Below are 23,220 nucleotides of genomic sequence, written 5' to 3' on the forward strand. Positions count from 1 at the left end.
AGGCAGGCACACGCTTCTCCCCTCAGCTGAGACACGAGACCCTATTCTTAGCTCCACTTTCATTTACGTTGTGCCTTAAGGCAAGATGAGCAGGATATAACAGCTCTGTACTTACGACTGTTTTAATCTATGCAAAATTAGAGCTATCTGTAACATGATGGGCCATTCTGAGGATATGTGAAAGGATGTTGGAAACCTATTACAGAAACCCTATCTAAGGATATATAACCCTGGCAAGAAAGGAACATTAAAATTGTTTGGAAATATTTAGGAAGTCACACAGACGGGGATTATAACCAGTCTGCTCGTTGGTTTGGTGGCAGCCACCAGTCAGAATTGCTGTGCAACAGAAGGGTCAGCTGCACAGATAATGCAGTTCACACTGACTTGCACAAACGAGCCCTTGCATCATTCACCATGCATTTTCTCCAGCACTGCTTCCGTGCTACCTTTACACAGCCTCAGTTCTGCACCTTGCCTCTCCCTCCTGCCTTTGTGTGAGGATGAACAGAGAGCAGAACGAGTGCTCTGCTGGGGATATGACCTTCATTATCCTAAATAAAATAAAATAAAATAGAAAAATGGATTGAAAAACATCACAGAGAATCTGACTCTTTGTAAAACAGTCCAGCTCCTTGGTGAAAATTCAGTCCATGCAAGAGTTTTATTTCAGATGCCCTTGAGGAGCCCACAACGTGCTGAGGAAAAGGAATGCTTTTGTAACAGTCCTTCCCACATCTCTAAAACCAGGTGCCAGCAGCAGTGACCACGGCTTTCTTGTTCATTCTGCAACACTTGGAACGCTGTCTTGTTCTGTAGGAAGTCAGCTGATTACTGGTAATTCTGAGCAAGTAAGTGACCTTGGAAGATGGTGGACCACCTCTTGGATGCTCTACCCTTAAGTGTAGGCTGAGGGGGACATGTTACACTGCTGTCAGCTCTGTGGAATGGCAGATTTTGTAAGTGCAAAAACCTGTGGGAGTTACCCCACTGGACAGGGTGCAGGAGCAGCCCTCCCTGAGGTCACTGTGAGGCATAGCATCCCACAGAGCGAGGGAAGCATCCCCCAAATCGAGCATGTCTGACTTGACTGTCTGCCTCCTTTCTCTTTGCCGTCAAGATGTGCAGTCAGAGGAGGGCCAAGCAGCAGCAAGAAGATGATTTACTTCTCTCTTGCTCTCCCACCTTTCCATCAGGACGTTGTGGGGAAGTTAGTTGGTGATGGACTGCAGCTGGCCCCAGCAAGATCAGGGCAGCTGCAGGGCTTGACACAGGGCTGGGAGCAGGGGCCAGCTTGGCTTAATCTGCTGTGCTGCTTCAGCCCTGATTCAAGCAGCAGCTATATTCATTCCTAGTTTGGGGATTCAGAAGTAATTTCCCCTGGGTGATGAGTCTGGCAAAAAGCTGTAATGGCTTTCCTGACAGCTTTTAAGGCCTTTAGATGACGAGTATCTGAACTCTGAGTTCTGGGCATTGGAGGAGTTGGAGAGGACCTGATCTTAGACCTACATAAATCAAGGGGCTAATTGAGCAGTCTGGTTTTCTGCAATGGTGCATACCTCCATAAGGATAGAGATTCTGGCTTCGAATCAGCATTCCTGGCTGTCTCTGAGAAAGGGAAAGCATGGATTTCACCATTGCAACAAGATTTTTTGTAATTAGAGCTATTGGCGTGCACTGCAGCTGGTGCTGGAGCCAAACTGCCAGCTGGTTGGATGTCTCTCCTCTGGGTACTAGTGGTAGATGAAGAGGTAACTTCATAACTGACCATATTCCTTCGCACAGAACAAAACTGTTCTCTGGTTTCCACTTTTTTCTCTCTCTTTTCTCTCTTTTTCCTTTTCCTTTTCCTTTTTCCTTTTTCCTTTTTCCTTTTTCCTTTTTCCTTTTTCCTTTTTCCTTTTCCTTTTTCCTTTTCCTTTTTCCTTTTCCTTTTTCCTTTTCCTTTTTCCTTTCTTCTTTTTCCTTTCTCCTTTTTCCTTTCTCCTTTTTCCTTTCTCCTTTCTCCTTTCTCCTTTCTCCTTTCTCCTTTTTCTTTCTTTTTCTTTTTCTATTATACCACACAAATTTCTTGCACTGTCAAACAGCAAACAAAAGGGAACATTTACAACTTATAACTCTGCAGCCAGGGCACATAATCTGAGCCCAGAGCACTTGGAGGGACTGAATAGGAGATATGACAGTGTTGTGTAAAGAATGTGATACCTCACTGTAGCACCTCACTTTCCCAGGAATTACTTCCTTATGTTGTGTGAAAGCCTTGAAGTGAACACTGGGTGCTATGGTGCCTGTTATCCCATAAACAGCTCTCTTCCTTCCACACAGGTCTGATCCAAGATTTCTGAATGGTGTTGGAGGAACCATGCTACTGGAAATTATTTGAGAAATGAAGCTGTGATTTCTCATTGTATTTGCATTGTCACCAGTAAAGAAAACGTTATGAAGGACTGGGATGGGAATGGGATGTTATGATGGAATGGGAAGAGCAGTCTGCCATTTTTTTTTCTCTCTCTCCCAGTGGTGCCATTTTTTTGAGGCTAACAACAGGAAGGTAGTAAGAATCTATTTCAGTCACCTGAAGTCAGCAGATGTGACAATTCACTGAGCGAGCAGAGCGTCTGTGTGAGAAGGTGCTGCATTCGCAGTCAGTTTTCAGTGCAGAACTTTGCTGGAATTTCTCACTCCCAGGAAGAGATGACTGTTTTGAGGAAAGGCACGTGTTTTCTCCCCCAGGAGCAAGAGCTGTCCAGATAGAGGAAGGTATTTGCTAAGGACCTTGCTAAAGGGGGGGGGGGAAGAGAGAAGGCCAGTTCCTGGGATTAGTTATTGAAATGGGTCTTGACTATGCATTTTATTAACCCTAATTAAATATTCATAACATTAGGTCACTCTCAACTGTCACGTTGTCATTGGTAATGATATTAAAGTGTAGTAAGTAATATTTTTAATTAACTAGTCCGCACAATTGCTTCTGTTGAAACCTAACTGTAATTTTCCTGGCAGATTATCTTATATCTACAGGGCTACATATTGCATCTGCATTGACCACTACACACCTTGGTTCTTGTTATTCATCACAGGTGCTGCTGTACCTCGATAATGAGCCTAATGGCAAAGCCTTGTGAACATGAGATAAATGTGTTGTGAATGTATGGACATGACTGGAGCTGAGAAACGGCTCATTCAGCTTCTTTTTCTGTGCTAAAAACAGTGTAAAACTCTTCCTCTGTCCTGGAGAATAACTGGTGCTATTCTCAAAGACAACGCCAGCTGAACTTAATGTGCCGTGTCTCAATGAAGAGATAAAATGAAAGATGCGGCTGAGAAGACAACCAGCAAAACCTTCAGCTTGAAAGAAAAGCAGAAGTCTACACTGAGTACGCCCCACTGCTGCTTCATTAACAAACATTAACAAATACGCTTTATTTACTGTTATTCTACATTATTGAGAGCTCACTGGTGCAGCAGCCCTGTTCAAATTAACTGTGGAGTTCTCAGAACTAAAAGAAATACCTTTTGAAAGGAAGCTGAGGCCAACGTGCTGCTTACAACTCGACACCACTTCAGCCCAAATTTCAAGTCAAATATCCACTCAGCAGGAGATATATTCATTTTAAATTAAACATGCCAGGAATTGGACTTCAAAGGGAACAAGATGAATTTGTTGTTTCCACAGTGGAAATCCCTCTGTCTCCATCGGTGAATGTTGGCTCTGTGTTTTTCCTACTGAAATTAATTGCTATCCATGCTAAACTAGGGCAATTAGGGCCTGAAAGCTGCTGCGCAGTGGGACTTTGGTGGGGGAATGAGGATGGAGACAGGGGAAAAAAGGAAAAAAGGGTGACCAGCAGTAAGCCAGCCTTTATCAGGCACGGAGAAACAACAGGGCCAGGAGAGAGCTCAGGAAAAGGAGGTCTGGTCTGGGTCTTTTATTATTTATTTCTTGCTATAGTTGCAGAACACAGGAAATCACTTACATTTTAAATTAAACCTTTGTTTGCCCTTTATGTGATCTTGAGATGTGTGAGAAGGAAGTGTGAATGTATTAGTAAAAAATAAATTGATTTGCACCACAGAGTAAGCTTTCATAAATAAAGAGCTGTGTTTTGCTTGTCTTACGCAGATTGCATTATACTATTGAGGTCAACATCGTTTGCAAATGTACAAGCAAATCTCATGCAGGAATTACTGGGTGAGGTGCAATTCCTAGGAGTATGTGGAAGTTCACCCACACTCCTCTGCAAAGCCCAGCAGCCCCAGTAGGCAGGCAGGGTCTCAGGGCTGTGCTGTGCCTCCTCACCCTCTTCCTCCCCTCTCCCATGTGCCAGAGAAGCACAACAGGTGAACCTTCCAAGGCTGCTTTATGTTCCCAGGTATGGCTTGCCAGTTTATTATACCAGCCACGTCTGTGTGAGTAATGTACCTTATGTGTCGTCATGCCCAATGCTGATGAATACACAGTGATATATTTCAGCTCCAAAGAGCATCCCGATTAATTTGCCTCTTACGGTCTTTTGCCCCGGGACCAAGAGCCTTTTCTCCACTGCTGTGATTGCTTTCCTTGCCCCCTGAACCAGAAGACAAGAAGACAGAGAAGCCATGCTAGTTAGCAAATGAAAGTCTGTCCATTCCACACCTTTACAATTACATTTATTCCAAAGACATCGGCATTAATTTAGGGGGAAAAACAAAACAAAACAACCAAGAAAGTCAAGCCCTCACTATTCTGAAATTTCAATCACTTTCAGGGAAGAAGGAATGAGAGCTTGGAAGCAGTTGCAAAAGAGGATTTTATGTTATTAGATGTTGCTCTCCTACCTTGGATATTTAATCAAATGCCCATGCCTGCTCTCACATAAAGAGAAAGATTAATCATCACACTGATTAATCATGTTCCTCATCTCATTTGTGCTGGAGCCACCTTTCCTCTTTCAGTGATGGGGAAACTGCTGTCTTTATCTCCCAGTTCTCCTTTTCCAAGGGCTTACATTGGGGTCCTAAGTGAAAGCTGGGCACTCACAATTACTGCTTATTGTGTATGTGATGAGTTGACCACAGGGATGAGCTTTTCTCTTCAACCCACTGTTTTTAATAAATATTTTACCTCGCAGTACTGAAACACTAGTTATGCATTTTCATGAGCGACTGCATATAAATCTTCTTAACAACTCTTAGAGGAACAGGGGCTGTAAAAACACTACGCCTGGCTGGGCACACGGGTCATCTCATGTTTTGTTTCTCTTTCTCCTGTTGAGTACTTTCATGGATTGAATGCAACGTTTAAGAATAAAAATGATTCTGTTTACATCAGCCAGTGCAGAAGCTGGATGTGACTGAAGCGCATATGATGTGCTCGTCGGCTGATTATCATTTAGTTTGGGTAGATCCCTATGATAAAAATTGCTCCGGTTTGGGAAATATTCAAAAGAATTCACATTTGTGTTTGGATGTGTACCAAGATCACATTTGGTGTTTTCCATCTGAAATTTTCGTAGTAAACTTAGCATCGTGCATTTAAAGTTAAAATCCATTCTAAATCTATCTTGATATGTAAATATTAACAGGATTAGTGTTGCTGTGCAATATGAGCCCAAAGTTCACAGAGCTGTACAGGAATTGGTGGGGCCAGTCAGTGAACCCTGTGTGAGAAGATCCACTGTCAGAGAGCAAGGACATCACCAAAGAGATGAGAGAGGCTTTGCCTTGGTGCTCCTCATGGAGACACTGTGAGCAGGGAGTGAGACCACACAGCCACCTCTAATGGAGGCATTGCAAAAAGGCATGTTAAAATAAATTGATAAAACAAAACATTAACAAATTCTTAGCACCAGATGGTGTTTATCCAGGAGTCCTGGAAAAAAAAAAAAAAAAAAAAAAAAAGAAAAAGAAAGAAAAAGAAAAACTCAGCACTCACCACAAATAAGAAATTTCTGCATTGCAAACTGTGCGTCATCTGGCACTACATTCAGCTCAGGTATGAGAGAGATTGGGGTGGAAATGCTTTGAACAGCAGTGAACCTGGGAGATCACGGACTGTGAAGACATGGTTGCAGGTCTGAGAAGGGACGTGGGTGTTGAGGCAAAGATCAGCCCTGACAGCCAAAAGAACTCTCTGAAGGATTTAGTGGTTGCATTTGTTTGGGCTACGTAGCTTTCAAGACAACGTGCAAGAAGTGAGAAAGGCTACTGACGACCCACATCTATTATGACACAGAGACTGCCCCCAAGAGAGACGACAGAATGGCATGGGTTGAAAAGGACCACAATGCTCATCTAATTTCTAACCCCCTGCTATATTGAGACCATTCAGTATATTCAGACCGTTATTTTCAGGGGCCAGTCATTTCTACACCAAGGAGAATACAAGCAAGCTGATGGCGGGTACTGGGATGCCTGCCATGGCTTATTTCTGTGGCTGAGGGAGCAGAAGATGTACCCAGACAGCTCCTAGATGTTTTGTCTCTGCCTGTGCTTGTTTTACATGCTGGGACTTGAAACTGGATCAGTTGCCCTGCAGGGAGCTCTATCTGAGCTTCTTCCCTTCCTTATCTAAGTGTATTACCACTCTGCTCCCTGAAGAAGAGGCTTATACTGTCCTTGTATTATCCACGTGAAAAATAAAACTGTACACCAAGATAAGACAAAACAAAGAACAGAAAAAGATCAAGATTAACAATGTATAACTACTTTTTTCCTATTATTATGTATATTATTTATTGCCTTATTATCAATAACGTAAAGAATGATGCCATTAATAAGAGTGTGTTGGTTGCAATAGCTTATTGTTTTTATCCTGGTGACTTTTCCTTTTTATCACAAGAGCAAGCAAAGGATTTGCATCTATTTGACATTTGAAATGTTCTGTCTGTGCAGCTCTGTGCAGTGTGATCCAGGCTAAGAAAAGCCCAGCTCAGTCCTTAGGACAGGTGCAAGATTAAGCATCAAACACCTCACTTCTAAAACTGCTTGTGATATCTGCATAGTTAGCAAAAGGTAAATTGTCTCAGACAGGAATTGCTATATCAGAGCCTAGTGCTACTTGTACTGTACTTTACACAGTCAGGCACTTCCACTCATCTTTCCCTGCCGGAGGTGAAGCAGCAGATTGGGCTTTCTCTGCAGCCAGAGACAATAAAATCAGACAGGACTGCCTGGTGAATGGCTGCACCTTGGAGCTGGGGAGAAGCACAGGTTTCATGGTGCAACACCACCATAGAAAGTAGGTTTGGAAAAACCAGCTGTGGATCCTGGCTAGAAATACAGACTATGGACTTAAGGTGGTGTTAGCTTGGTAGAAATGTCATGTCTGTATATGGTCTCTGCACCAGCTCCAACACATGTGGGAGCACATTCCCCCCTGAGATAGGAGGCAACAATCAACCCGCCCATCAGGGATGAATGCTTACAGGGATGGAGCCCAGCTCACATCACAGGCAGCATGGGCTCAGGGATGTGACTTTTGCACAGTGATTTGGAGGGAAGCACCTGATGCCTTCACCATTAATTGCCTTAATTAGTCCATTACTTTCCTCTAGGGATAGTTTTCTCGAGAAAGACGTCATCCCTTGAAACATTTGACTGATGGAACAGAAAGTCTTGTCTCAGCTTTAAAAGAAAAAAGAAAAAAGAAAAAAAATTCTAAATTGAACGATCATATTGACAAATTAACATTTAATCCTATTGCTCTAATTCAGTCATTTGCCTGTGCATTAGGATAAGAATGATTTGCATAATAGTCTTCAGTCTTCTGTGTAGAAACAACATATTTTGATATTTGCTTGTGCTAAGTGGGATCAAATTGCAAACAGGCTGGCAAGCAGTCCCTCTGGAGCTGCACTGGCTCTGGCTCTGGCTCTGCCGAGCAGCCCTTCCCTGTGGGCTACCTTGCCTGGTGTTGGTATCCTTCCTTGGGAATCTGAAGAACAAAGTAGTATCGAGCTTGCCCCAGTCAGAGGGGCTAGACTGCACTTGCCTGTGTTTATCGCAAACTGTGCCAGCAATGATGTCACTTCCTTCCTTTCATTTCCTTCACAAGCTCCATTAAGTGGACGGAAAACACGCATCTGTCATTCCACCATCACTGCACGTCACACTGGTGTTCTGCAGGTGTCCTTCCACTTCACCTGCTCTTTCAGTTCCCTCTGGTAGGCATTTTCATTTTGTTTTGTAGCCATATTTTATATACAGCATGGAACACTCCGTGGAAACGTTGTATTCAGTTCCTGTGTCTGGTGGACAACATTTTTCCCATTGATTAAGTAACCAGATTCGTCCAAAGGTATAAGTCCTGTGTCACTTTACTATGCATGACTTCAGGCACCTGTGATGCTGTAGCCCCTCGTGGCAGATTAGTAACTTCATATCACCAAGAAAATTGCCTTTTCTCTTTTCTTTTTGTTACACGATTATTTTCTGGTGTCCAGATGCTTTTCAATAGGGTGTTTTCAGGGATCTGTCATTCCTCTAGCACGGCATTGTAGTTCTGAGAGTAGTGTTATGCAAATACTGAAGTGAAAAGCAAATATAGACAATAAAGACAACTTGCTTTCTGACTCATGGTAGACTTCTTCAGGCTTTCCTTTTTTTTTCAGTTGCATTCTTCTTCTTCTTCTTTTTTTTTTTTTTTTATTTTTTCTATCTCTCCCTTTTTTTCACTCTTCTTTGTCTCTTCAAAAATCTCCTTGGAATGTTGTGCTTCTGCTCAGCGGGACAGTGAGATCACATCATCTACAGATGTCCATAGCGTGTCATGCTCTCCAATGTATTTTAATACATGTATTTTACTAGGCTGCATTCTATGTGTTTAATTCAAATTAATACTCTTTGAAGAAAAAGCCCTTGTGGGTGTTTTAATTTTCTGGCAGCTATCAATAGCCTGAGGAGTGCTTGTTGGAAGAATGCGTTTTAGTGCTTTATCCTCTCCACTGCTAAATTGTATGCAAATTCTCTGATTCTAAGCAAACTCAATTTTCTATTTGGAGGTGATGATAGTGCTTGTGCTGCATGTGATTGCTTCTAAGAATTCCCCCATGCCAGTGCCCCAGCAGGGCAGGAAGGCCAAGGCTTGAATTAGTCTGATGCGTGCTGTATACTGTAACTCTGCCTTTCTGCCTTCTCCAGGCAGGGCTCTCTTTCCTTCCCAGAGAGCCCCTGTCCCTCTCTCCATCTCTTCTGCATCTTCTGTATCACATCAGACCCCACCTCCCAGCCCCAGCCCCATCCCTCTGTTTCAAGACATGACAGCTCAGCAGCTCTCTTACCCGTTGCCTCATATTTGAATAAAAGCCATAATGATGTGTTCGTACTGCAGCAGCAGATGCTTTTCTCCTTTGGGAATCATGATGTTTTGAGACCCCCATAACATACAGGCTTTTTGGACACATTACATAAGCCAGCGTGATCACATAGTATTTCTCCTCTGCAGTTAGAAATTATGCGTAAATACAAAGCAGTATCTCTTAGTGTAAGGCGTTAATTCGTTGTTGTTGTTGCAGGCCCTTTATTTTGTTTTCACAGGCTTAGCCAGTCTTATAAAGCCCCCAAGGCACCCTTGGTAAGACAGCTTTACCATGGGCCAATCTCCGTGCTGGGCACAGCCAGAAACAGAGTGCAAGCACTCGGTGGGACACCGGGCCATGCTGCTGATATCCACTGCTGACAGCAAGTGAGCTGTGCTGCTTTGTTTGCTCTCCCAGATAACAGCTCATTATAGGAGAAGGCAATAACTGCTGCTGGAGCGGACACGGCACCCTTGAAAACACATCTGTACTCCCTCAGCTTTTCTTCCTGTTTGGTCTCTGCTGGTGTTTGTTCCTATCTCTTTCTCTCCCCCTCCTCTCTTGACTCAGATAATCCATTTCACAGCTTCTTTGTACTTGGTGGGCCGCAGATGATTGCTATTGAAACCAGTTGATTTGTACCAATTATGAGACGTTTTCTGCGGTGCTCCGAGATTAATCTGCATTAATGTTGAGATCTACATCTCTGCTGACTGCTTAGGGAGGTGTGAAGAGTCTGCTTAGCTGTTGTGTAAAGAAATACATATTCAGGTGGTTAGCTTAATCGCATAATCCTGGTCTCTGGTGCTGCAGGGCCGCATTTGTGTATGAACAGGCACACAGGGAGGGCAAGGCACAGTGTTGTAGGGGACATGCTGTTGGACAGAATCTCCAGGGCAGGACTTTAGAAGCAGACACATGTCTGCTGTCCTGCAGCAAAACGACCATGGAGGAGGCTTTGTGCATCATGCAGCTGATTGACCATTCCCCATCCGCACCAAGTGTAGGACAAGGCCCCATATGTACTGGACCCTCTGCTGCCTCCTCTTCCCCTGGGTGTGCTTTGCAGTGGAGATACAAGCCCAGCAATGGGGATGATTTGCATTTCGTGGGAGAAGCGCCGGCTAAAAATCTCTCTAAGAATTTTAGTCATGCAAAACTTCCACCTTTGATTTTCGGGAAGCTGCTACTGCCTCACCATCTGCTGCTGGGGCCACTTCCCTCCCAAGAGGACACTCAACAAAATAATAATATGGTTTCCTGCATGAAGATGGAGATAATCAATGGTGATCCTTCCCATGGCTGCAGTGCAGTGTGAGTGGCATGGTATGTAACAGCAGGGGACTTCAGTCTTGAAAGGGACAGGAGCATCACTCTGAGCTCTCTCACTGCCCTGCGCACCATAGGATAAATCTCAGCAAACTGGCAAATCCTGAACCTCTCCCCACCGTGCGCGCAACATAGCTCTGCTGTTGGAAAACATGAGCAGGAAAGGCTGACCTACCTGCCCGCTTTGTAAAAACAAAGTGCTTGCTTGTGTTGAATACACTCAAGATACATTTCATCTTCCTTTCTATTTCTTAATGACCTCTGCTGTACTGTCAAGGTCTGCAGTGATCCGCTATCTGAGTGCCAGTCAGGCAAGCTAAATATATTGACCACTTTATTTTATACATCCAGGATGTTCTCTGCCCACAGAGGATGCAGGCAATTTGTTTAATGCAAGTATGAGCAACTTCTTGGGGCCAATTCCTTTATTTAGGTTTTTGCTTCACTCAGACCCTCAGTATTCCTCACCAACGTTTCTGAGATTTCTGGAAAGGATAACATCAGCATCGAATAATTACAGTGAGAACCCCAGTGTCTCTACATATTTTATCTAAATTATTCAAGAATGCACGAGTGTGTCGTGCAGCATGAGTGAGCTCTGAGCCTGTACGTGCGTGAGCCTGCCAGTATGATGGAGTAATGGTGCACAGAGCTTCGGGAGGAGTTGCTCTTATTTCCCTTAAGCTGTCACTATTGACGGTGAGAAGGCAGAAATATTTGTAATTTCATTTTCACTCTGGTGGTGGTATAAAACAAGCCAACCCACCACCCCAGGATTCTTTTTCTGTCCTACCCTGTCACAACAGAGGAATGAAACTGAAATGCCTCACACGGTTGCATGAAGTAGTCTTTCTCTCCTGTCAGAAGGCAGTCAGAGATTCAGAGATAGCATCCAATTCCTGCTTCACACGCAATATTAAGCTATTTTTTGCATTTGGAATTAATTGTGATAAGTTGACAGAGCCCCAGAGATTTCTGAAAAATAAATCAAACATGTTGTCAGTTTGCTCTGAATTTTCCACACCTCTCCAGTGCATGTTGAAGCAGAGGCCTTTTAAGTATGTTGTAATCTGGTAGCAGACATTTCTCAAATTAGCATTTTCTGTTGCATTGCATATGAATTGAAATTTCGTTAATATTTATAACTAAGATGGTTGTATCGTACATTTAGGTGTACACCACTGTGTCCATTTGCATGGATTTATTATCAGCAAGTAAAATTTAGATGGTTCTGAGGATTTTTTCTAGCTTGTGGTATGTATTTTGGCATATGTGGACACTACTGGGGAGATGTCTTTTCATTTAAATTAGATAGGTTGTAACTCACCAGGGCTTTGCTCTGTTTACAGGGTTTAAGTGCGCTTCAAAGCAATTCTCTCACCAATCAAATCCTCCTTGCGGTATAAAACCAGATAAAGAAATAACTGGAGTTTCAGAAAACCTGTGCTGAATTTAGCATTAGCAACTCTTCCAGAATGTCTGTATATTTCTGCTGTGTGTAAGTGTTGCCATTTGTCCCCTTATTTTCCATGATCTCTCTTCTTCCTCCCACAGGCTATTGTTTTAGGGAACTTTACGCAATAGGAACTGTATGCTCAGTTCATGTACCACACGCTGGGTAATAACATGAAAGCAGCTTGTGCTCATGGAGGTAAACTGAGTTTCTGTTGAGAGCAATATTTGCAGAGATGTAAAAACCGCAGCCACCACCGCCACGTGCATGAGGACAGACTGAGCTCTTCCCCCTCAGCATTTTCTCCTTTAAATTCAAAGCTCCATTGGAGCTCCTTGAGCTTCCTGCACAGTGATGCCACAGAATCACTGCCACTCACTCATCTTCTCACTTCAGTGTGGCCCAAGGCAAGCTGCTGTGAGAGGGTCAGCTTGCACAAGCATGAGCAAAGATCAGCGTTCTGCTTCACATGTCCATTCCATAGGGATGTCAGTGTCCAGCTGCACCTGCTGGCACTCAGACTAGCTTCAAATTTGAGGTGCAAGTGGAGGGAGACTCCTCCTGCTAAAAAGTGGATGTGTTGGGGACAGAGCATGCCCACTTTTTTCCTTCCAGGAATTTCTGGTTGACTGGCCAAGGCCAGAAGGCAGTGCTTGGCCTTACTAAGCAGGGTTTGCCCTCCGAAGAGCAGGTCAATGTTTGTTTTGGTTGATAAGTGCAGGAGTATCTCAGGAACATGCTTCAGGGGGAGGAGGGTAAGAGCACAGACATTTCAAAGGGAAGTCTGAGCTCCTTTGCAGGAGATAAGCCAGGGGCTCTGCCAAGCCCAAGTGCTATCAAACCAATAGCAGAGAAAGGCCAGGAAAGGGGGAGAAAGAAACCTTTCATGTTTTACTTGCTGTGTGTTAAGCATATTTTGTAATTGTTTTTCACGTCTTCCAAAATAATTAATTACTTTATGTGTCTTGAACGTAGAGATCAAATGTTTCTGTGCTGATGAAGCTTGTTTAAGAGGTGGTTTGAGAATAGCCGGACAACAAGATGTCATCCATAGATGTCCAGATGTGCTGCCAAATCTCTACTGGAACACAGTAGCTGGTAACCAGCTTCTGCATATGTGGCTTTGATTGATACCCAGTCAAAAGGAGTGAAGAAAGGCTTTCCTCATCCATGATGGCTTTGACACACCTCCTGCCACGTATATGCACATTCACGCCCCATCATGGTATCATTTGCCCACAGAGCCTTTCCCCAGGACAGGAGCTTTCTGTTTCCTGGGTTGGCACTCCCAGAACAGCCAAGTCTGGTAGACCCCTGGGCCTTCATCATGCCAGTGTTTCTCCCACAGGCTGTGGGATGCAGATAGCACACTCTTGGTTACTTCCAGATTTGACTGTCCCTGGGTCTGTGCAGACCTTTGTGAGGTCCAGGAGACCTGGTGTGAACTGTGGGGTGGGTTTTGTTCTTGATGGGTAAAAGTGCTGGTCAGTGCAATCCTCACTCAAGGGAAGTGGCTCTGCATGAATGTTATTGTGCCAGGTGAGTGATGGCTGCAGGACTCCCAGCATGGTCACAGGGCTGTGCATGGACAGGATGCATTCATACACTTCCACTGCGAACTTCCAGTGCTGTGTGCATATGTGCAGGCAGCATGGAGCCTGGCAAGCCAGCACTGATGTGTGCCTATTGGGAAGATAATGATTATCCTTGCTGTGGAGTGAACCCAGGGACACAGTGGCAGCAGTCAGCAACCAGTTCATCAGCCCCTAACACTGGGACTGTTTCAGCAAGCTGCTAATTACCTGAATGCAAGGGTAGTGATCATGCTTATCAGTGTTTTTACAAGAAGGCTGTAAGCCTGGATTAGCATCCCACTTAACACTGACAAATTAGAGTTATGGACTGAAAAAAAGAAGGTGCAGCTCATTCGGGATGAATGTGAGGTATAACAAATGAAGAAAACACCAGCTGTACAAGCAAGGGCAGAGGAAAATTTGGCTCAATATGACTTTAAACAGAAATAAACAGCTGCACTCAGACATGGTGCAAGCTGCAAACCACCCGCCTACAGGATGTACACAGGACCATGAAGCAGCAAGGCAGGGAAGCACACTTTCTGCTTTGCCCAACAGGCAGGTCCTTGAGCTGGGGCATTCAGTTCTGGAGGCTGCACCTCAGAAATGGGTTTGCTGATATGATTATACTCAGTGTGGATAGTAGAGTAGACAAGAAAACTTGCAATCTTGTACAAACTATGCTTCCTCAACTGGAGAAGAAAAGCCCAACTGAAGATAGGATAGCCTTGGTACACAAAACAAGGCTTTCTGTGGAGGGACAGCGTGCTCTAGATGTTTTGGCAAAGGCAAGAAGGTCTCAATGCCACAGGGCTAGGCCCTGGGGGGAGCAGGTGGAGGTGAATGGTGTGGTACCCTGCAGCCTGCTGCCCTCTATGGCCCTGTGGGCAGGGGAGTGTACAGCAACAGGGTGCTGTGCACACATTGGGTAAAAAGTACAGAGTTACGAACCCCTTGTAAATAAGTAATTAGGGCACTTAGTGTAATTGAATAGCGTAATGAATAGTAGTAATATAAATGAGCTGCAAAATATTCCTGTCCTTCAGAGAAATGCATAGGTATGCAAAAAGCATTTAGTGGTGTGTGTTACTGTGTTTGTGAGTGAGTGTAGTTATCAGAGAGACAGAAGGAAATCTTAAGTTTTCCACTCTGGTGTCCTGCTATGGCAGATTCAATTCCAGCAATGCACTTTACAGTATTTTGTTACAAGGACTATCAAAGGTAGATGAAATATATACTGTTCAAATGTAGCTACAGTAGATGTAAGCTGACAGAGCACTGCTGCAGCCAGCAGAGGAGTGCCAAGTGCTGCTGGCCACATTACCTAATGCATGCACGAGGCAGATCCTTCTCCATCCCTGTATCTCTGTTAGCTCAGCACATTTCATTGGCAGTAGGAAAACCCAGAATCCTGCCTGCAGCCCCCTCAGCACTGCTGCTCCTTCTTTCTCCCAAGCTGTGCAGCGGAGCAGCATTTTCCTGCTTCAGAGGCTGTTGCTGAGGGTCATTCCATTAGGACCGTGAAGTGACCAGGCATCACAAGGGAAAAACCACTTAATTTTCTGACATTAATCTGTTAGAGGTCATTGCTGGGTGTCAGAGAGTGAGCTATAACTTGGTTTCTGCACGGTGAGGAGTAAGGATATTTTCGCTTATAGTATGCAATTAATATTTATAAGAGAGTCACATACATAGCTCCCAGATTAACATGGGAAACAAATATTTGTGAAGTATAACCCCAAGGAAACCAGAGCATCTGGATAATTAGCCACTCCACCTTTTTCTTTAATTAAAATATGCTTTTTTCTTTTTTTTTTTTCCTTCCCCCCCATTAATGTTTTGTGTGTTGTTTGCTGAACACCTAATTGAGCTTTTCTTGAGCTATGTCACACCCTGTTTATGTTTGGCTACAATTAGATTAGTATAAGGAAGGATGCAGAAGCTGCTGCTGGCAGTGACTGGGTGGAAAACCAAAAGATTGTCCTTTCACCCACAGAGAGAACAAGGCTGCATCCCCAGGCCAGAGACAGCATTGCAGCCAGGGCCCAGCTGCCCTCCCAAGATGTTCACCAATCCAGATGTGCTATAGGACATTGCTCCTCACAAGAGAAAAGAATGGGTGTGACTGAGTTGGCTTTCAGTGTATGTGCAGCTGTATTTCATGTGCTCATCTTTAATAAGACAGCCTAGAGTAACCTTCATGATAATGGTTTATTTTGCATATAATCGCCTGCCCAAACTACAATTAGAAATTTCTGTAATCTTTAAATAGAGCATCTGCAAAGCAGAACAATAATTAATATCTAAGGGAGTGAGATATTAATAGGTACAAGTGAAGAATAAAATACTTGTTTTCAGATGAGATTTGATAAGAGAAGGGGAGTCAATGGAGCATGTAAATGTATTCTTTACTCTTCTTAAAGGAATCTGTGCTCCATAAAGATTTCACCAGCTACTAGAACTGATTGTCTGGCATCCCATGCAATACTGTGTGCAGATGTCCTACAGTACCTACACCCTGGGATTGCACAGGACCAGCAGCAGCTTAAGAGATTTCAGAGCAGAGTAGGGTATAAAATAGATGCATTGAAGAGTTGCAAAGTAGGGTAGAACTTTTCCTTCTGAGGAGTCTCTCCTTTCCCTAGGGTACATTCTCAGCACTGGCAGTGGTCCCCAGAAAAGCCCTCCCTCTCCCTTCCTCCCTCCCTTCCTCTCTTCCTCCCTTCCTCCCTTCCTTCCTTCCTATTGCTGTTACTCACAATTCTGACCTATCAGACACAACTCAGGTTCAGAGCTAGTTCAGAATAGGTGTGAAGCGTAGTGCACCAAGAACTGAAGTCAGGCTATTCCACAGAAGTTCTGAAGGCACAAATATTTTTTTCTTCCTTCTGTTCAAATTTATGTGTACGTTGGCTGAAGTATTTCAGGACTAGCTTGGAATTTCTGCTTTAAACATCTCCATCCTCTAGGTTTTCCACTTTGTGTCTTCTCTGAATGAATGAGGCTCGTGCTTCTAAGTAAATGAGGTGTCTTTGAACTGCTCTTGTTGCCTGGTTTGCCTGTGTGCTGTTTCAGGCTAAAAGCTGTCTGTATTTATGCCTGGTTGAGCTGCAGATTTTGCCTGCAGTCAGCTCAGACATTCCGCCCTCCAAGGGATTGCCCGGGGTATGATTCCCTCCAAGCCACTTCCCTGGGGCAGGTGATGCTCCACTGCTGTGCCCCCTCCCCACCACTCTGCGAGGGGCACAGAGTGCTGCCTGCCAGAGCGGCAGGACCCCAGGCTCAGCCTCTCTGTGGGGCTGGATCTGGGAGGGATGCAGCCCTGGCAGAGAGACTTTCCTCACCAATCCACTACTTTAACATGCACTTTCCCAGCTCAGCTTTGTATGGTTAAACAGAGATTGAACCCTATTACGTGACCTCTCAGGTCCTTGCCTGTCAATTGAGCTGCTTCCCACACGCTGCTTTCCCCATTTACAGCTAGCACCAGACCTTACCCTCTTAAAAAAGCATCGTGTGAGTGTGACCTACTGCTATTTTAAGTGAAACTCTGCTGTTACCAGCTATTCAATGACATTTGTGACCAGAACCTGCATTTTCCCTCCCTTCTCTGAAGTAGTATGAAACACAAACCTGGGATTTAACTCCTTGTCTGTGTGCATACTGGGAAAGTGTTGTGCACTGAATGTAACACCTCTTATTTTGTCGTATTGGCTCATAATGTTAGAGGCAGATGTTGGTGGTAAAACAGTAGAGGTTGAACCTTCCTACCAATATCACATTTCATGGTGTTGCTATGTGACAGATGGCAGAAGAGGGGCAGTCTGACATGATGGCATCTGGCATGGAAGTGCAGATGAAGCAAAGGTGTTGAACTGAATTCCTCTGTGAAGAAAAAATGGCACCCACTGACATTCACTGATGCTTGCTGAATGTTTATGGGGACCAAACAGTAAATGTGAGTGCAGTGAGGTGGTGGGTGCATGCTGTTGTTCATCACTGGTGAAAGTGCATAGCTAGTGTGTTGAGAAACAGTGTTTTGTAGCTGAGAATGGGCTCTATCAAATGGTGTTATTGTGCTCTTGTATTGGTGCACAGTGCTCTTGCTGAGCACCAAATTGAAATTCAAGGCTTTCTTTGCAGACTGGCTAAGAGAAAAGAGGTGCGGGGACATTGCCCTCCCATATATGTACCTGGGATATGCAGGCCATGGGTAGAAGATGATGAAGAAGAAAACAGCTGGCCCCATTGCCTCTTGTTGGCTGCTCCTACACACACCTGTACTGGGAATCATGAGCTTGCTGTGTGCTTTGTACTGCCAAAGTGCCCATGTTGACATTTTGGGAGTTCTCATGTCCTGTTGCAGTATGCATTTTAAACAGTAATAATATAAAATTAATGATGTGTACGCCTCTTATTACATGCAACACAGTCATTTACAAAACCTAAGCAAACAAAGCTTTTATGGTGAGAAAATTACTTCAACATTTGCAGTGAATCCTGCTCTTTTCAGTGACTGACAAATTACTGTGAATATATTTTAGGTATGTAAATACTTTCCCTCTGAAAGATAAGATGAGCAAACACAACATACAGGTTCCTAGAGTCATGTTTATTACATATTTTGCATATCTACAAGACATTAATGATAAGTGAAGGTGCTGTTGTTTTGAAAGCACTGACACTTTTTGTCTGTTCTGATAACTGGTTGGTCTTTGCTGTACAGGAAAGTCATTTATTTACTCCAAAGTAAAGTCATTTATTATCAGCAAAACTCCTGATGAGGGGTCTTTAGTATCTGATCTTTCAGCCACGGCCACTGTATGTGTGCACAACATGAAATAAAGTCAAGAGCACTGCAGCCTTCTGGTTTCAAATGGCTTCTGCTCTGAGTTCTCTTCATCTCGTGATGCCAGTGTTGTGTGACAATGTGTTGGTGTGTCAGAAAGATGCGGCCATCACACTCTGGGATTCTCTTGGCACTGCTGCCCATGGAGGAAATGTACACAACAAAAGCAGAGGAGACTGGTGTAGACTGGTGTTTGCATCACTGTGCAATTTATTGCCTTGTGGTTGTGTAATGAAACCAAATCCAGAGTTAACCTGTGTATCACTTCTCCTAAAAATGCATTCTTTTTGCCCAGGTGCAAGTTTATGGCAGGGGAGGCATACATGACATGGCTCCTTTGGGTCTGAAGTGCCCAGCTGCACTCCTGGCCTCTCCAGTGAGTGCTCTCAGAGGTATGGGATCATGCCTGGCCTGAGCAAGGAGCAGCAAGGCTGTGCTGGGCCATTGGAGCCTACTCATGCCTGGGAGGATGAAAGGAATGCTGTGATTACAGGCGGGATCATATCTTCAGCCCTTGTGTCTGCAGAAGCCTCTTGCTTGGATGCCAGTCTGAGGAAGCAGGGTCTCCCTTCAGCTCAGCCATTAACGGGATGTAAAACCTGAGCTAAGGCTCTTAATCTCCATTATGCATTTCACCTTCTCAGATTTCTGACCTGAAACAGCTTTGATGGCAGCAGTAGCATCTCACCAGAGCCATGGCCACAGTTTTAAGTGGGATGTGAATACCAAGCAATCCTTGCCTGGCCCTGTAAATCACAGGCTGTTAATCTGCCTGGTGGCTCCTGGTGCATCCTGCTGCCAGCAGTCTTGGTAGGGATGAGCTATCCCTGCATCCTCCCTGGGATAGCAAGATCTTGAGTCCCCAGTAATGGTTGAAAAATGGCATTCAGTGGGATCTGATCTGCTTGCCAGCTGGTGCTGGGTGACCCTTACAGCTTCTGCAGGTGCCAATGTCAAAGACTTCATACTTTCTTTGGAATACTGATTAAAAACCAAATAATGACAGACTAAGTCCTTGTCCTGTGGGAGAACCCTGTTGGATTGGATCTCGTTTGTGCTGAATTCAGCAGAGAGGCTCTTTATTGTTTGTTTTCTTGCACAGATAACGCAAGACTGTTTTGAAACCAAAACATCCATGACTAGGCATTGCTGGTGTTTGAAAGTCTTGGACAACAGTGTCTGTTGATAGGAACTTCAGCATAAATGAGAGCACAGTTTCAAGGCAAAACCTTTCTTTATTCTCTTTTTGCTCTTACAGTTATACAAGTGTCAATGTAGGCAGTGTTTCCATCAGGGATGCTCACAGTTACAGCAATCTGAGTTGTGGTTAAATGAAGATGGACTCACAGGGAGGAGCATTCACTACTGCTAGTGTTGTTTTATCTCATGTTGTTTATTTTTTTGTTTTGTTTTTGTGGTTTTTTTTGTGTTTTTTTTTTGTTTGTTTGTTTGTTTTTGCAGTCAACCATTTTCTTTCAAGCCAGCCCAGCTGAGGAGGAGATGCTGAAGGCTGATGTAAGCCCTGCTGGGGACACTGAAAGCCCGCATGCTGCTCATATCAGCAGGCAGAGCAGGTGGGGTATGGTTCAATGGTAGGTGGAGCAGCACTGGACATGTAGGGATGGCCACAGGCAGTGCCAGAGGGGCAGGAGGAGGAGCATGGGCCTTCCTGGTGTGTCTCGCGCTCACAGCGTAATTAGGATAGCATAAATGCTGTTGCTGTTAACAGCCACAGCGATGACTGTTGAATCAGAAATGTCCCCCTGCCACCCGCCTCTGAGGTGTTTGCACTTACATATCACTTCCCATTAAAACAGTCTGTGGGAGGCACCAGGGTGTCAGGGCTGGGTGATGGAATTGAATTAGTTTGAATAACTGAATAAGTTTCAGATCGAAGAGTGACAGCTTGTTCATATACATTTTAAATGCCCAGCAGCAGCCGCATAATTTGCTTTACCCAGGCTTGGCTGTTTGCAGCGACAAGGCAGGGCTCAAAGCTGCCTGCTTTGAACAGCACTGCCCTCACCATCCCTTCCTTATAGGGATGAGCTGAAAGAAACTAATGCAAATAATCAGCTTATGCATTTCTCTCTTTTCTCTTTCTTTCTTGGGTACAGGGTGACTTCAGATTGCCTGTGAAGTGCTGTCACCGCACCTTGCAGAAGATGGCACACATTCTGGGTCTGCTCATCCCACATAGTGATGAGAGGGAAAAGGTTATGGAAATGCCTTCCTTGTGTCTTGCTCTGAAGTCTGTGCCATCAGAAGAAATGAAGACCAAATAAACAGATTCTGAGGACAAGCTTAATAACATATTGAGTGCTTGGTACTCCTATAGCACCGTTAATCCATGGTCCTTAGAATACTTCAGAAACATCAATAAATGATACAAACATAATAACTTTGTGTTATAATAAAGATATTTTGCTTGTCTGTAAACATGAGGAAAATGCATTCCTGGAAAGATGAATTGTGTGTCTATAACCAAAAAGGAAGCCTGTAATAAAAAGGGACATAAATAGGGAAATCTTTATTTCCAGCTTCTCCTTGTGAGATTTTTGAGGAAATTCATAGCTTTAGGCCAAAGAACTATTACCAAAAATACCTGTCTGACTGGCATTTATTATTTGCAGAGCTTGTAAGGCCTCCTACACGTAATTATGTTTACCCTCCTGCTCGGTAGCCTGCCAACAGAAAGACTTCATCTCTCTAACAACTGCCTCCATCTCTGTGATTGGACTCATCTGCAGTTATTTTCTTCTATATGTTACCAGTAAGTGCGATACTGACTATGAAATCTTCCTCCTGCAAATGCAAAATGGGTGATAGCTGGCCATGAACACCAGAGCCACTGGTATCCTCATTCTGCCAAGTATTGTTTCCCACTATCTTCAGACTATCTGGGCAAGTGTTCGAGGCTTTTAACTAAAGCCAAAATTTCTGATAGGTTTTTCTGCTGACTGACAGGAATTAATGCTTTAGTAAGGCAGAAAGCAATGCAGAGGGAGGAAAGCTACCCAGAGGAACTGGGCTCATTCATAGGGAATCCTATAGACATGGCTTATGGCAGGTGATAACAACAGTCACCACGTGGTAATGTGGAGGTGGATTCAGAAAAGGTCTGAAAAATTGTTATGACCTTCAGGTCTATTTGGAGAGCGTTATGCTGTAATCCTATGCCCTAAATAAATGCACCCGAATCTGCCTTGTGAGTATTTCTACTCTGCATCAAAGTGATTGAAAATGCAGAAATTAAATGGAAAACTACTCAGAAGGAAACTGCCTTAATGCACAAAGGTCTTCAAGTAAGAATGGTAGATGAAGTACTTAAAACACTGTTATTTGCCAGTCCTTACCACATAGTGGCACCTGATATGTTATACTGATGAACTATTCTAAGTAGGTGGGTTAAGTGTGGTTTCTTGGACCTCCTTAGGAAATGCATGGTTTTTAATTGTAGCAACATTACCTGCATTAATGGATGTGGTGGGATGTGGGTGAATATGTGCTTCTACTTAAGGCTGTTCAACATTTTCCACTGCAACAAACTGCTTGCTGTTGTTTGCAGTATTACCGGGCACTGTCCATTGGAAACTCAGGGACCTGGGCCTGGGGGGACAGGGAGCAGAATGGTCTGGGCAGCCACAGTGAGACATTTTCTCCTCGTCCCATCTGAAAACCCTTCGCAAATCCCATTTTGAAGTTTCAGAGATGCTTTGCTATAGTGTACTGGAGGATTAGAATGGTGAAAATCCTTTTGACTCTTACTTAAACACACAATTCAGGAGATACATAAATAGAAGGAAACTTTTTAGCATCTGACAAAAAAAAAAAATTGATTCTCTCACATGCAGATAGACTAACCTTGTATTTCACCATGTAGCTTTGCATTCCTTTTTTGCTTTCCTGGTTGCTTGCCTCTCTTCCTCAATGTGTTATTCAGATCACTTCTTGTTTTAGTTACAGAAATCCTCTTTTATTTTTCTATTAAATATACAGTACTAGGAATACATATAAATATACAAATACCTGATGGGAGGGAGCCAGGCTCTTCTCAGTTCTCTCTAGTGGCGGGACAAGAGGCAATGGGCACGCACAGGAACACAGAAAATTTGGTTTTAACACAAGATTTCATTCTGTATTCTATGTCTGATGGAATCAGTCACCCATGGAGGGGGTAGCATCACCCAGGGAGATACTCAGAACCCACCTGGGTATGGTCCCGGGCATCTGGGGGAAAATGGTCCTGGGATGCTGCTGGGGAAGGTGACTGGACTGTATGTTATGCCAACACATTTGGTTTCTGTAACATGCATAAAAATACAGTGAAGAGCAATGATGCCAAAACTAGTTTGGGTTCCTCTGCTCCTCTCTGCAAACCCATTCACTGCCTGGCAAGTCCAGCTTCAGTTCAGGCTCAGTCAGGGTCACAGCAAGGACCAAAACCATACTGAGATGAGAGGAAAGAGGAAGATATAGATGGATGTGGTTGAGATCCAAGCTACTGGGACTTTCCATGCCCCCTCAACAGGTGGCCCAATGGGCAGGTGAAGGGAGGCTGTCCCTTGGTGGCTGTGTCCAGCTGGTGTCTGAAATGGGCAACCTGCAGGACATTTCCTATTCTCTCTCAGCTCAGAACTACAAAACCCTCTGTAAACAAGTAGATAGAAAGGCTAGGGGTGGACTGTCATAGCTGCTTTTACAGCAGCAGAGCAGCTGATGGCTGATTAGGGAGGT

At 44.1% G+C, this 23,220-nt stretch overlaps 2 long non-coding RNA genes across 2 annotated transcripts; both read left to right on the forward strand.

Annotated features, from left to right (window-relative positions):
- The first annotated feature begins 1,978 nt into the window (after window positions 1-1,978).
- LOC107306681 (uncharacterized) lies at window positions 1,979-6,755 on the forward strand. The gene is made up of 2 exons (XR_001552235.3): window positions 1,979-2,760; window positions 3,081-6,755. It is a non-coding gene; the product is annotated as an uncharacterized LOC107306681 (long non-coding RNA).
- A 1,261-nt stretch (window positions 6,756-8,016) lies between these two features.
- LOC146753701 (uncharacterized) lies at window positions 8,017-20,933 on the forward strand. Its single transcript, XR_014939657.1, has 3 exons — window positions 8,017-8,144; window positions 19,945-20,057; window positions 20,601-20,933. It is a non-coding gene; the product is annotated as an uncharacterized LOC146753701 (long non-coding RNA).
- The last annotated feature ends 2,287 nt before the right edge of the window (window positions 20,934-23,220 follow it).

This window comes from Coturnix japonica, chromosome Z, assembly GCF_054131305.1.
Source record: "Coturnix japonica strain WE chromosome Z, WE-NBRP24, whole genome shotgun sequence".
NCBI lineage: Eukaryota > Metazoa > Chordata > Aves > Galliformes > Phasianidae > Coturnix > Coturnix japonica.